Below are 12,434 nucleotides of genomic sequence, written 5' to 3'. Positions count from 1 at the left end.
GGTTCAGAACTTGTTTGATTCCTTCTTAAAGTTCCCAACTCTTTGATGAAGTATTATTTCTATTCATTAACTTTAATCCTAAACTCAGTGAGTTCATTGAAGTTATTTTTACTTTTAGGTTAAAAGAAATTTTTATTAAAATTGTATTAAAGGTTAGAAGAGATTTATACAAAATTCAGAAATACTTTATAAAACAACTGCCAATCTTTCTCCATTTTTTTTAATGCAGATTTGGAAATTTTGCAGTGAAATAAGGTCAACAAATTATTTCTTTTAGAAAGCATCAATCACAATGCTAATTTTAGGCAAAATAATCTTTAAAATTTAAATCTTTGCATGCAAGTGATTGAGCTCTCAAATACCCATGTTCTTTATCCTGGTGACAAAGTAATAGGAAAATTACATTAAACCGATTTACTGAGGAAATAATGAATTCTGCAATTGAGTAATAAAGTATTCTGTAAATAAATAATAAATTATTCTGTAATCTTCTCGAATTCACTCAAATTTTTAAATTATTTTCAAAAGCAATACCCTTAGGTACGGCCAATCATACTATGTATGCAAAATGAATGTTAATCAAACTAACATTCAAAAAATTACAAATATTGTTGCAAAGAGGCACCTTTTGTAAGATACATTAAAGATGTCATCATTACACTGAAGGCTTCTGGTACAGGCTGTAAACTCTACACAGGAGAATTATAATTCATCCCATTTAGAACAAATTCAAAATATGATGGCACATACAAAAGTGACCCATAATTTTGGTGTTTTTTAAGAGGTACATCCTGTAATTTAACAAAGACTGGCTTTAAATTTTCAGTTCAAAAGCAGTTATTTTCCAAAAGGATGACTGCACAACTGATGCCATTGCAGAGAGCAGAATCTGAACCAACTTGAAAGGCGTGTGGCTCAATGAAGACAGAAACAGTAACTGATTTACCTCAACTATTAGGAAACAAAATCAATGTCAAAGTATCTGAAATCATAAAAATTCAATGCTTTACAAATTTTCCCCATGAACTATGGAAGCTTTTCACATGTAGTCTCTAGTAAAACAAATGCATTCTATCATTCCAAGTTGTACTTATAAATCCCATGATTATTGGTGCTGAAAATAGACCAGTTATGTCTCAAACAGCACAGAGTGATAGCAATTACATGTTTCGTGAAAATCTTTGGTGAGAATGCAATCCTGCAGAAGTGTCCTTATTTTGTTTTCCTCCTCATAATACCATTAGAATCTTCCAAGTAATTTTCAAAAGAGAAACCACAAATCCATAATGAAGGATCAGCAGGCCATCCTGCATTGCTGCATCACCTATTACATGTTATGTTTCCTTTAGAGTTTGATACACTCTAACAAGTGATCACCACAGATGATATCTACCTGACAAGATGAATCAAGACCCATTTTTCTTCTGAGGAATTTTTCTACATGTCCAATAATTGCTTCTCATGAAATTCAGACAAACTTCTTTTCCAGTGTCTTAAAGTTTCCCGTGCCTTCATCAACACCAATAAACTCTAGTAATAAAGACATCAAGTTCAAGTGGAATAGCAAATATTGATTCTAAGAATTTTTAAGTTTTTCTTTTGCTTGAAGGGACTGGCTGTGGAACAGCAGCTTTAGGTACTTCTAGACCCCTTTCTTTATAGAAATCATGCATTTGCTTTTTTCTCTTAGATTGATCACTAATTTGTACACTATGTCTTGTAACCCTTAATCCAACCTTATGTGGTAAAGCGGTTGTGTCTAGTGTACTACTATGTTGCATTTTGGACATCTGTTGCTATAGCAAAAGTATCTTTAATGCAGCTTTTACAAAATGTATGAAGACATTTTGTAATGGTAATTGCATTTATTAAGTAACCTTTGCAAATGGAACACAAGATGTACGGGGCTGGCTCAGAGAGATTAATCAGGTGCTCCTCCTCCTTCTGAGAGTCTGATTGGCCCCACTTCAGCTTCAGCAAGAAGTGATTCATCTCTCCCTCCTGTTCTTCCTTCTCGAGGTCCTCATCCTCTTTCAATTCCTCATCGTCATCCTTTAAGCATCCCCTCAAGCAGCCTGGGCTGCACCCAGGCTGCAGCTCAAACAGTGAACTGGGAGTCTGAGCAGCCTGAAGCCACTGTCTTGGGCAGGAGCAGCAGGCTCTCCTCATTCACTTTGGGTTCCGGGGTGAGGGCAGGAGGGGAGATGGAAGGCAGAGGCAGCATGGCTGTGGCTCCCTGGGCCATGGCAGTGCCCTCACTGTCTGAAACTACTGTGGGGATCCCTTCCATGCCAAAAGTAGAGCCATCAAATTTCTTAATGACAGCTATTTTAAATTATGAAAGTTGGATCATCATATTTTGTTGATAACTTACCAAGAACAATGTCAGATTCATGATCTCCAAAGAAGATTTAGCTTTGGGACCAGGGACCAGGCTTGATCACTCAAGAGCTTTTATGTAGCAGAGTTTTATTAAAGTATAAAAAGGGGTGGAGAAAGCTTCTGACATAGACATCAGAAGGGGGTTAGGAGTGCCCCCTTCACTAGACTTAGCAAGGAAGTCATATACTTTTTAAATTGGTTATTACAATAAATCAAAAAAATGTCTCAAGGTTGTAAAGATCTTACTAGACCCACTCCTAGAATTTACATTTTAAGATGATAGGATTAGAACTAAAAATAGAAGTATCTTACCAGACCCACTCCCATAATATACATTTTAAGATAACAGGATTAGTCAGAAGGTTTCAAGAAGGAGAAACTCTCCTCAAGCAGGATACATTGTTGTTATATAATCCTTACCAAGGAACATAGAGGAAAAAAAAAGTCATTTCCTCCTTGAGAACTCCATACCCTTATCTCCTCTTTGAAAGCCCCAAACCCTTTCTCCTCCTCTAGGACCCCAGACTTCTTATCCACCTACCTAGAAATGGACTCTCTCATCCATCCTCCCCCCCCCCCCCCCTTTTTTTTCTTTTAGGAGAATTATATTGCCAGGAGAAAGGGGTGTCATTTTTGTTCCATAACTACTTCCTGCTGTTGAGGGGCATCGTCCTTAAATTATTGAGGCAACATATTATTCTAACCCTCATATTGAGGGTCTCTGATCCAGGACCCTGAACTTTACATAATCGCTGGAGGAGGCTGTGGCACTCATAGGAGCTTGGACAACCACTTGCCACTTAAAAGCTTTCAGAAGTTTAGAAACAAACTGCATTATACAATTGCAGATGTAAGGCAAAATAGACATTAAACCAAGTTAAAACATAATCAATATTAAAAGTCACATTATGTCCATAGTTAAGGTACGAAGTGTTACACCAATTCATTTTAGGATTGCTAGATGTCATCAGATTAGAGAGGCATCACACGTGATTATTGTTGGTGAAGATATTGACAGAGTTGAAGAAAGTCTTTTCCTTGAAATGGAGAAACCCACCATGGAAGCCTTCAACTGATGAAGAGGGGAGTGCACAGCAGACCCAGCAATTAGACCGATTATGGAGGCTGGGTCAGGGGTCACCTCCTGAAGTTCTCGTAATGTTTGTTGAAAAGCTGATAGTTGAGTCACATAGTTAATTCTAAGGCTTCAGGATCTATGACAATGTCTATGCACAAAAACAGTCTGCCATAGAGACAGCCCCTTTTTTTAGGGGCAGTTCAAGCCCTCATTAAAGCTATGGGTAAAACTTTAAACCAACTGTCTTGTGTTTCCTGAGATAGCTTATGCAGATGCCTCTTATTAATGTCATTAGCCTTTTCAACTTTCCTGAGGATTTGGGTCTCCAGGAACAGTGATATTCTATTCCTAGAACTTTTGATACCCCTTGAGTTACAGTAGCTTTAAAGACAGAACCATTGTCATTCTGAACTTTAGTGTTTAAGATCCCACTTACATCAGTCAGTACAGTAAGATTTTGCCCATTAGTAAACTTATGAGCTTTAGGCATTAGCAAAACAATAGTAGTGTTTTGCTGAGGGTTCCTGGGGTTCCTCAGTGTTATTAGGATGGGAGATTGTGTGGGGACCCCTGGGCACCTTCAGTCCCAATTGTCTAGAGTCTGACCCCTGGGGCCTACACCTTGGAGGGCAATCTCTTCTCCAGTATGGTCGTTTGTAGACCAGACATGAAGCCAGGAGCAGCTTAGATGCCTGAAGGCAATTCTGCTTGAGATGTCCCTCCTTTTCACACTAATAACAAGTCCATTCGTTTTCACCTGGGTCCCTCTGGATATTTTTCTCAGGCTGTTTCAGAGTGGATCTAACAGCCTTTGTTGGGGCTTCAGTCTTTTGCCTAGTTCTTTTTTTTCCCTCCTATTTTCCTCCTCATAGTCTCTACCATAATATACCATCTGAGCCAGCTACAACAGTTTTTCTAAAGACTCATTTGGTCCAAATGCCTGTTTTCACAACTTATGGTGGATATCTGGAGCTGAGTGAGTGAGAAATCTATCTTATAAGGTCATTTCTCCCTCTGTAATTTTGAGATCAATGTCAGTAAACTTGTAGAGAGCTTCCTGTAGTCTATCTAAGAATTTACCAGGAGTTTCCTTCTCTCCCTGTTCTATGTCAGCCAACTTAGCATAGTCTTAGGTCTCAGCATGCGCTTGCTTGAGCCCAAGAATACATCCAGCAAAGTGGCTCTGTTATGGGAACTGTTTGGCTCCCAGTAGAGAGGAAATGGCTATTCCATGTTCCCTCTCTCCCCTTGTCTCACGTTCAAGCCATTCATCTCCAAAAGTAGTAGCTTTCCCCAAAACTCGAGTTTTTGAGTCAGGAGTCAGCATCTGTCCCAAGACATGTATTACATCTCTCCAAGTAAGCTCATAAAGTAAAATTAGCCCTGTAAAGGCTTCTATGTACTTTTTGGTCCTCTAAATAGCCTCCCAGATCTCTCTTACCACTGGGTAAGAAAAGGGCTTATGGATTTTTATAGATTGGTTATTTTTCCCAGTGGGGGCCTCCTGAAGAGGCAGTAAATTGTGTGTCTATTCCTTAGCCCCTCTAGCTACCTTTCATATATGTCCCTGGGGATAAATTAGAGAAGCCTGCTTTTTCTCATCCTCATCCTCTTTCTCATCCTCTGTCTCATTCTCTTCTCTATCTTGTGTTTACCCTTAGTTTTGGTTGTCTGCACCTCCTCTACTTTGGCTGTCTGAGTTCCTATTGAAATCAAAGTGGGGCTGCATTGGAACTGGGGCTGTTTAAACTTCTATTGAGACTGAGGCAACCCTTCCTGGTGGGGTTCCTTGACCCTCAGCCTGTTCAGTTTTTTGCCACAGATACAGAGGCAGAGGCAGAGTAAGAGGACAGGAGGGAACTGAAGGCTTTACAGCCAAATCTGTATCCTTAGGACACAGGTCTGGCATGCCTCGCAGAGAGATAAAGAGCAATACATATGTCACTTCTACCCATTTCTCTTGTTTCTACAGAACTGGTCTAATTGTAAAACAGTATTATAATTGAGACCCTTCAACAAGCCAGTATTCCTTGTCTTCCAAAGGATACCATGACCATTCAGTATCACAGAAGATCAGGCATGTCTTTTTTAAATTTGGGAGATCAAACCTATCCCAGTTTATTAAAATACGTTTTAAAGGAGTGGTTCTGGAACTGTTAACTCCTATCTGTAAGAGAGAAAAAAAGTGGCATCCACAGCCGCGGCTTCTTTTCCATCGGAGGCATCCCTCCCTGCTCTAGATGGGAGTGTAGACAAACTTTCCTTCCCTGGTTGGGCTTAGTCTGTCCCTTACTGACTTAGGTGTCTTACTTGTCCCTCCTGGTTCTACCAATGAGGTGGGGTGGAGATGCACCAGGGGTAGACCTGATGGCATCTAAAATTGATTTAGTTTCATACCAACAAGACCTTTGTTTGATTTGCCTTTTTCCTCTGATGCTACCTGGGGTGGAGCACAGTAACTTTCCTGGAATGTTTCCCAAGTTAGGATTACTCGGGGAAGCATCCCTCTTACATGTGCCTGTGTACTTTCCTGAGTATAGTCCTGAAAGTGAAAGTGAAAATTGCTCAGTCATGTCCGATCCTTTGCAACCCTGTGGACTATACAGTCCATGGAATTCTCTAGGCCAGAACACTGGAGTGGATAGCCTTTCCCTTCTCCAGGTGATCTTCCCAACCCAGGGATCAAACCCAGGTCTACCACATTGCAGACGGATTTTTTACCAGCTGAGCCACCAGGGAAACCCAAACCACAGTAGAAATGCTGAGTCATAAAGGGATGAACAGCAACCAAGATGTCCCTTCTGAGTGTCACCACACCAGTATAGCAAAAAAAGGTCATGGAGGGTTGGCCAGTGAGGAAAGAGTGATTTTTGTCCTCGAGCTACTAAGACCAATCCTTCCAGTTCATTTCCACAGATTCCACAGGATAGACTATCTAAGGAGTTGAGACAAAAGCTACCAGAGAGCCCCCTCTGGTCCATTAAGAGATAGTGCTACCAAAGGAAGAAGCATATTGTAATTGCCATCTATCCACATCCTGCAATTCCTGATCTGTGTCCTCAGAAAGCTCATGGTCATTCAGCAGCACTTCTATCCATATAGATGGGAGGTACAACCATGAAAAAGACTCACTTTCAGGTCGCTGGCCCCTGAGCCAGGCAGCTAAGAGAGATGTTTCTAGATCTAGAGCTCTGCCTCTCTCCCAAATGTGCTCTTGTAACTTTCAGCTCCTAGCAAGGCTAGGTGCTTCCATACTTGGAGTCTAAGTGAAAGTACATAGTAATAGCATGGATATGCAGATGACACCGCCCTTATGGCAGAAAGTGAAGAAGAACTAAGAAGCGTCTTGATGAAAGTGAAAGATGACAGTGAAGAAGTTGGCTTAAAGCTTAACATTCAGAAAACTAAGATAATGGTATCTGGTCCCATCACCTCATGGGAAATAGATGGGGAGACAGTGGAAACAGTGTCAGACTTTATTTTTTGGGGCTCCAAAATCACTGCAGATGGTGACAGCAGCCATGAAATTAAAAGACGCTTACTCCTTGGAAGGAAAGTTATGACCAACCTAGATAGCATATTAAAAAGCAGAGACATTACTTTGCCAACAAAGGTCTGTCTGATCAAGGCTATGGTTTTTCCAGTGGTCATGTATGGATTTGAGAGTTGGACTGTGAAGAAAGCTGAATACCAAAAAAATTGATGCTTTTGAACTGTGGTGTTGGATGAGACTCTTGAGAGTCCCTTGGACTGCAAGGAGATCCAACCAGTCCATCCTAAAGGAGATCAGTCCTGGGTGTTCATTGGAAGGACTGATGCTGAAGCTGAAACTCCAATATTTTGGCCACCTCATGTGAAAAGTTGATTCATTGGAAAAGATCCTGATGCTGGCAGGGATTGGGGGCAGGATGAGAAGGGGCTGACAGAGGATGAGATGGCTGGATGGCATCACCAACTCGATGGGCATAGGTTTGGGTTGACTCCGGGAGTTGGTGATGGACAGGGAGGCCTGGCGTGCTGCGATTCATGGAGTCACAAACAGTTGGAAACGACTGAGCGACTGAACTGAACTGAACTGAACAGCATGGATCACAAGTCCCTTGAAAGTCTGTGATCTGACAGATTAAGTTAGTATTCTAATTCCCCACGCAATTATGAAATGGTCAAAGAGACCAGGCAAAGATGACTAAGAAAGGATAGTTCGGTACACATGCTTCACCCATTTCTGGCCGCTCCCCTCGCAGGGACCTTGGATGTCTCTTGGTATTGGCAGGTCCGTATAAACTCTCAATAAGGCCCCCCTCTTGGGGCTGCCTTCGGTCATTACAAGGCACCATGAAACCTCAGAGCAGGGCTCATCATTTGCTTTGCACAGGGCATGTCTTTCATTCACACAAGCAGACTGGAGAGAGTAAAGTAAAGCAGAAAATGTGTATACTGAGACAGCAGAGAGGCTAGAGCTCTTAGTGTTTATTGCCCTGTCCTGAAGATCCTGGATGAGCCTCCAAGATGATAGCTTATAGTGAATGATGTCAGATTCATGTTGTCTGAAGAAGATTTAGCTTTGAGACCAGGGACCAGGCTTGATCACTCAAGAGCTTTTTGCTTTTTAAAAAAAAAAAAAAAATTCGGTAAACTTTTATTCATTAGCAGAGTTTTATTAAAGTATAAAAAGGGACAGAGGAAGCTTCTGACATAGACATAAGCGGGGGGGGGGGGTGGAGAGTACCCCACTCGCTAGTCTTAGCAAGGGAGTTACATGCTTTTTAAATTGGTTATTACAATACATCAAAAGAATGTCTCAAGGTTGTAAAGATCTTACTAGACCCATTCCCACAATATACATTTTAAGATAACAGGATTAGAACTAATAGAAAGCTCTTGCCAGACCCACTCCCATAATACACATTTTAAGATAACAGGATCAGTCAGAAGATTTTCAAGTCAGAAGATTTTCAATGTATCTTGCTTGGTCCTCAAGCAAGATACATTGCTGTAATATAATCCCTGCTAAGGAATGTAGAAAACAAAACAAAACTTTTTTCTTTCCTCCTTGAGAACTTCAGACCCCTATCTCTTCTTCAAAAGCCCCAAATCCCTTTCTCCTCCTTGGGGACCCCAGACATCTTATCAACCTACCTAGAAATTGTGTCTCTCACTGTGACTGTTTCTGGAGAACTATCATTTTCCTTTGTGATGCAGCATTATTATGATTTTTTTTTGGATCATTAATTTTTTAAAATTTATTTATTTTTAATTGAAGGATAATTGCTTTATAGAATTTTGTTGTTTTCTGTCAAAGCTCAACATGGATAAGCCATAGGTATACATATATCCCCTCCCTTTTGAAACTCCCTCCCATCTCCCTTCCCATCTCACCCCTCTAGGTTGATACAGAGCCCCTGTTTGAGTTTCCTGAGCCATACAGCGAATTCCCGTTGGCTATCTATTTTACATACGGTAATGTAAGTTTCCATGTTACTCTTTCCATACATCTAACCCTCTACTCCCCTCTCTCCATGTCCATAAGTCTATTCTCTATGTCAGTTTCTCCATTGCTGCTTTGTAAACAAATTCTTCAGTACCATTTTTCTAGATACCATATTTTCTAGGTTGTTAGTATACAATATTTATCTTTCTCTTTCTGACATACTTCACTCTGTATAATAAGTTCTGGTTCATCCACCTCATTAGAACTGACTCAACTATGTTCCTTTTTATGGATGAGTAATATCTATTGTGTATATGTACCACAACTTCTTTATCCATTCATCTGTCGATGGACATCTAGGTTGCTTCCATGTTCTAGCTATTGTAAATAGTGCTGCAATGAACAATGGGATACGTGTCTTTTTCAATTTTGGCTTCCTCAGGTTATATGCCTAGGAGTGGGACTTCTGGGTCATATGGTAGGTTTATTCCTAGTTTTTGAAGGAATCTCCATACCATCTTCATAGTGGCTGTATCAATTTACATTCCTACCAACAGTTTGAGAGCATTCCCTTTTCTCCACAGCCTCTCCAACATTTATTGTCTGTAAACATTTTTTTCTTTTTTTTTTTATATTTAATTGGTTTTCTCTATTATCATATGTAATTTACTGTATGCATTTATTTTTTTGTTTGTTTTTTCATTTATTTTTATTAGTAGGAGGCTAATTACTTTACAATATTGTAGTGGGTTTTGTCATACATTGACATGAATCAGCCATGTAGTTACATGTATTCCCCATCCCAATCCCCCCTCCCACCTCCCTCTCTACCCGATCCCTCTGGGTCTTCCCAGTACACCAGGCCCAAGCACTTGTCTCATGCATCCAACCTGGGCTGGTGATCTGTTTCACCATAGATAGTATACATGTTTCGATGCTGTTCTCTCGAAACATCCCACCCTCACCTTCTCCCACAGAGTCCAAAAGTCTGTAAACTTTTTGATAATGGCCATTCTGACCAATGTGAGCTGATATCTCATTGTAGTTTTGATTTGCATTTCTCTAATAATGAGCAATGTTGAGCATCTTTCCATGTGTTTGTTTGCCATCTGTATGTCTTCTTTGGAGAAATGTTTGTTTAGTTCTTTTCTCCATTTTTTTGATTGTTTTTTTTTCTTTTTCTTTCTGGTATTGAGCTGCATGTGCTGCTTATATAGTTTGGAGATTAATTCTTTGTCAGTTGTTTCATTTGGTATTATTGTCTCCCATTCTGAGGTTTGCCTTTTCACCTTGTGTATAGTTTCCTTTGCTGTGCAAAAGCATTTAAGTTTAATCACATCCTATTTGTTTACTTTTGTTTTTATTTCCATTACTCTAGGAGGTGGGTCCTAGAAGATCTGCTTTGATTTATGTAGTCTATTGTCCTGCCTATGTTGTCCTGGTCTTTACATTTAGGTCTTTAATCCATTTTGAGTTTATCTTTGTGTATGGTGTTAGGAAGTGTTCTAATTTCATTCTTTTACATGTAGCTTTCCAGTTTTCCCAGCACCATTTATTGAAGATGTTGTCTTTGCCCCATTGTGTATTCTTGCCTCCTTTGTTGAAAATAAGGTAGAAATAGGTGCATAGGTTTTTTTTTCTGGGCTTTCTGTCTTGTTCCATTGGTCTATATTTCTGTTTTTGTGCCAGTACCATACTGTCTTGGTGACTGTAGCTTTGTAGTATAATCTGAAGTCAGGAAGGTTGATTTCTCCAGCTCCATTCTTCTTTCTCAAGACTGCTTTGTCTATTCGGGGTCTTTTGTGTTTCCATATGAATTGCAAAATTTTTGTTCTAGTTCTGTGAAAAATGTCATTTGTAATTTGATAGAGATCACACTGAGTCTGTAGATTGCATTTGGTAGTATAGTCACTTTCACAATATTGATTCTTCCTACCCAGGAACATGGAATATCTCTCCGTCTGTTTATGTCATCTTTGATTTCTTTCAGGAGTGTCTTATAATTTTCTGTGTACAGTTCTTTCATCTCCTTAAGTAAGTTTATTCCTAGATATTTAATTCTTTTTGTTTCAATGGTGAAAGGGATTGATTCCTTAATTTCTCTTGCTGATTTTGCATTGTTAGTATATAGAAGTGCAAGTGATTTCTGTGTATTAATTTTGTATCCTATGACTTTGTTAAATTCACTGACTGGCTCTAGTAATTTTCTGATAGTATCTTTAGGGTTTTCTATGTTAAGTATCATGTCATCTGAAAACAGTGAGAGTTTTACTTCCTCTTTTAGGATCTGGATTCCTTTTATTTCTTTTTCTTCTCTGATTTCTATAGCAGGACTGACAGCACTATGTTGAATAGCAGTGGTGAAAGTGGACACCCTTGTCTTGTTCCTGATCTTAGGGGAATTCTTTCAGTATTTCACCATTGAGAATAATGTTTGCTGTAGGCTTATCATATATGGCATTTACTATGTTTAGGTAGGTTCATGTTATGCCCATTTTTTGAAGAGTTTATTCATAAATGGGTGCTGATTTTTTTCAAAGACTTTTCCTACATCTATTGAGATTATCATATGGTTTTTATCTTTCAATTTTTAATATGGTATATCACAATGATTGATTTGGTATATTGAAGAATCCTTGCATCCTTGGAATAAACCCAACTTGCTCATGGTGTATGAGCTTTTTGATGTGTTGCTGAATTCGGTTTGCTAAAATTATGCTGAGTATTTTTGCATCTATGTTCATCAATTATATTGGCCTGTAGTTTTCTTTTTTCTGTGTTGTCTTTGTCTGGTTTTGGTATCAGGGTGATGGTGGCCTAGTAGAATGAGTTTGGAAGTGTTCCTTCCTCTGAAAAAAAATTGAAAGATTTTTAGAAGGATAGGCCCTGGCTCTTCTCTAAATGTTTGATAGAATTATCCTCTGAAGCCATCTGGTCCTGGGCTTTTGTTTTTTGGAAGATTTTTGATCACAGCTTCAATTTCAGTGCTTGTAATTGGATTATTTATAATTTCTATTTCTTTCTGGTTCAGTCGTGGAAGATTGAACTTTTCTAAGAACGTTTCCATTTCTTCCAGGTTATCCATTTTATTGCCATATAGTTGTCCATAATATTATCTTATAATCCTTTGTATTTCTGCATTGTCTGTTGTAACCTCTCCTTTTTCAATTCTAATTTTGTTGATTTGATTCTTCTCTCTCTCTCTTTTTTTTTTTTCTTGATGAGTCTGGCTAAAGGTTTGTCAATTTTGTTTATCTTCTCAAAGAACCAGCTTTTAGTTTTATTAATATTTTCTATTGTTTCTTTCATTTCTCTTTCATTTATTTCTGCTCTGTTCTTTATGATGTCTTTCCTTCTACTATTTTTTTTCCTTCTTTTTCCAGTTATTTTAGAATAGATGTCTATTCAATATTTTTCTTGTTTCTTGAGGTAGGATTGTATTGCTATAAACTTCCCTCTTAGTATTGCTTTTGCTGCATCCCATAGGTTTTGAGTTATCATGTTTTCATTGTCATTTGTTTCTAGAAACTTTTTTATTTCCCT

General features: G+C 38.9%; 1 protein-coding gene and 1 pseudogene across 2 annotated transcripts in view; one reads left to right on the top strand and one right to left on the bottom strand.

The window, feature by feature from the left end:
- The window catches only part of ZC3H12B (zinc finger CCCH-type containing 12B), a 580,099-nt gene that overhangs the window by 129,286 nt on the left and 438,379 nt on the right, over window positions 1-12,434 (top strand). The gene's annotated exons all lie outside the window — the stretch shown is intronic.
- On the bottom strand, window positions 1,230-2,290 carry LOC122690483 (annotated as a pseudogene).

Source organism: Cervus elaphus, chromosome X (genome assembly GCF_910594005.1).
Source record: "Cervus elaphus chromosome X, mCerEla1.1, whole genome shotgun sequence".
Taxonomy (NCBI): domain Eukaryota; kingdom Metazoa; phylum Chordata; class Mammalia; order Artiodactyla; family Cervidae; genus Cervus; species Cervus elaphus.
This window is presented reverse-complemented; position numbering and strand designations above follow the sequence as displayed.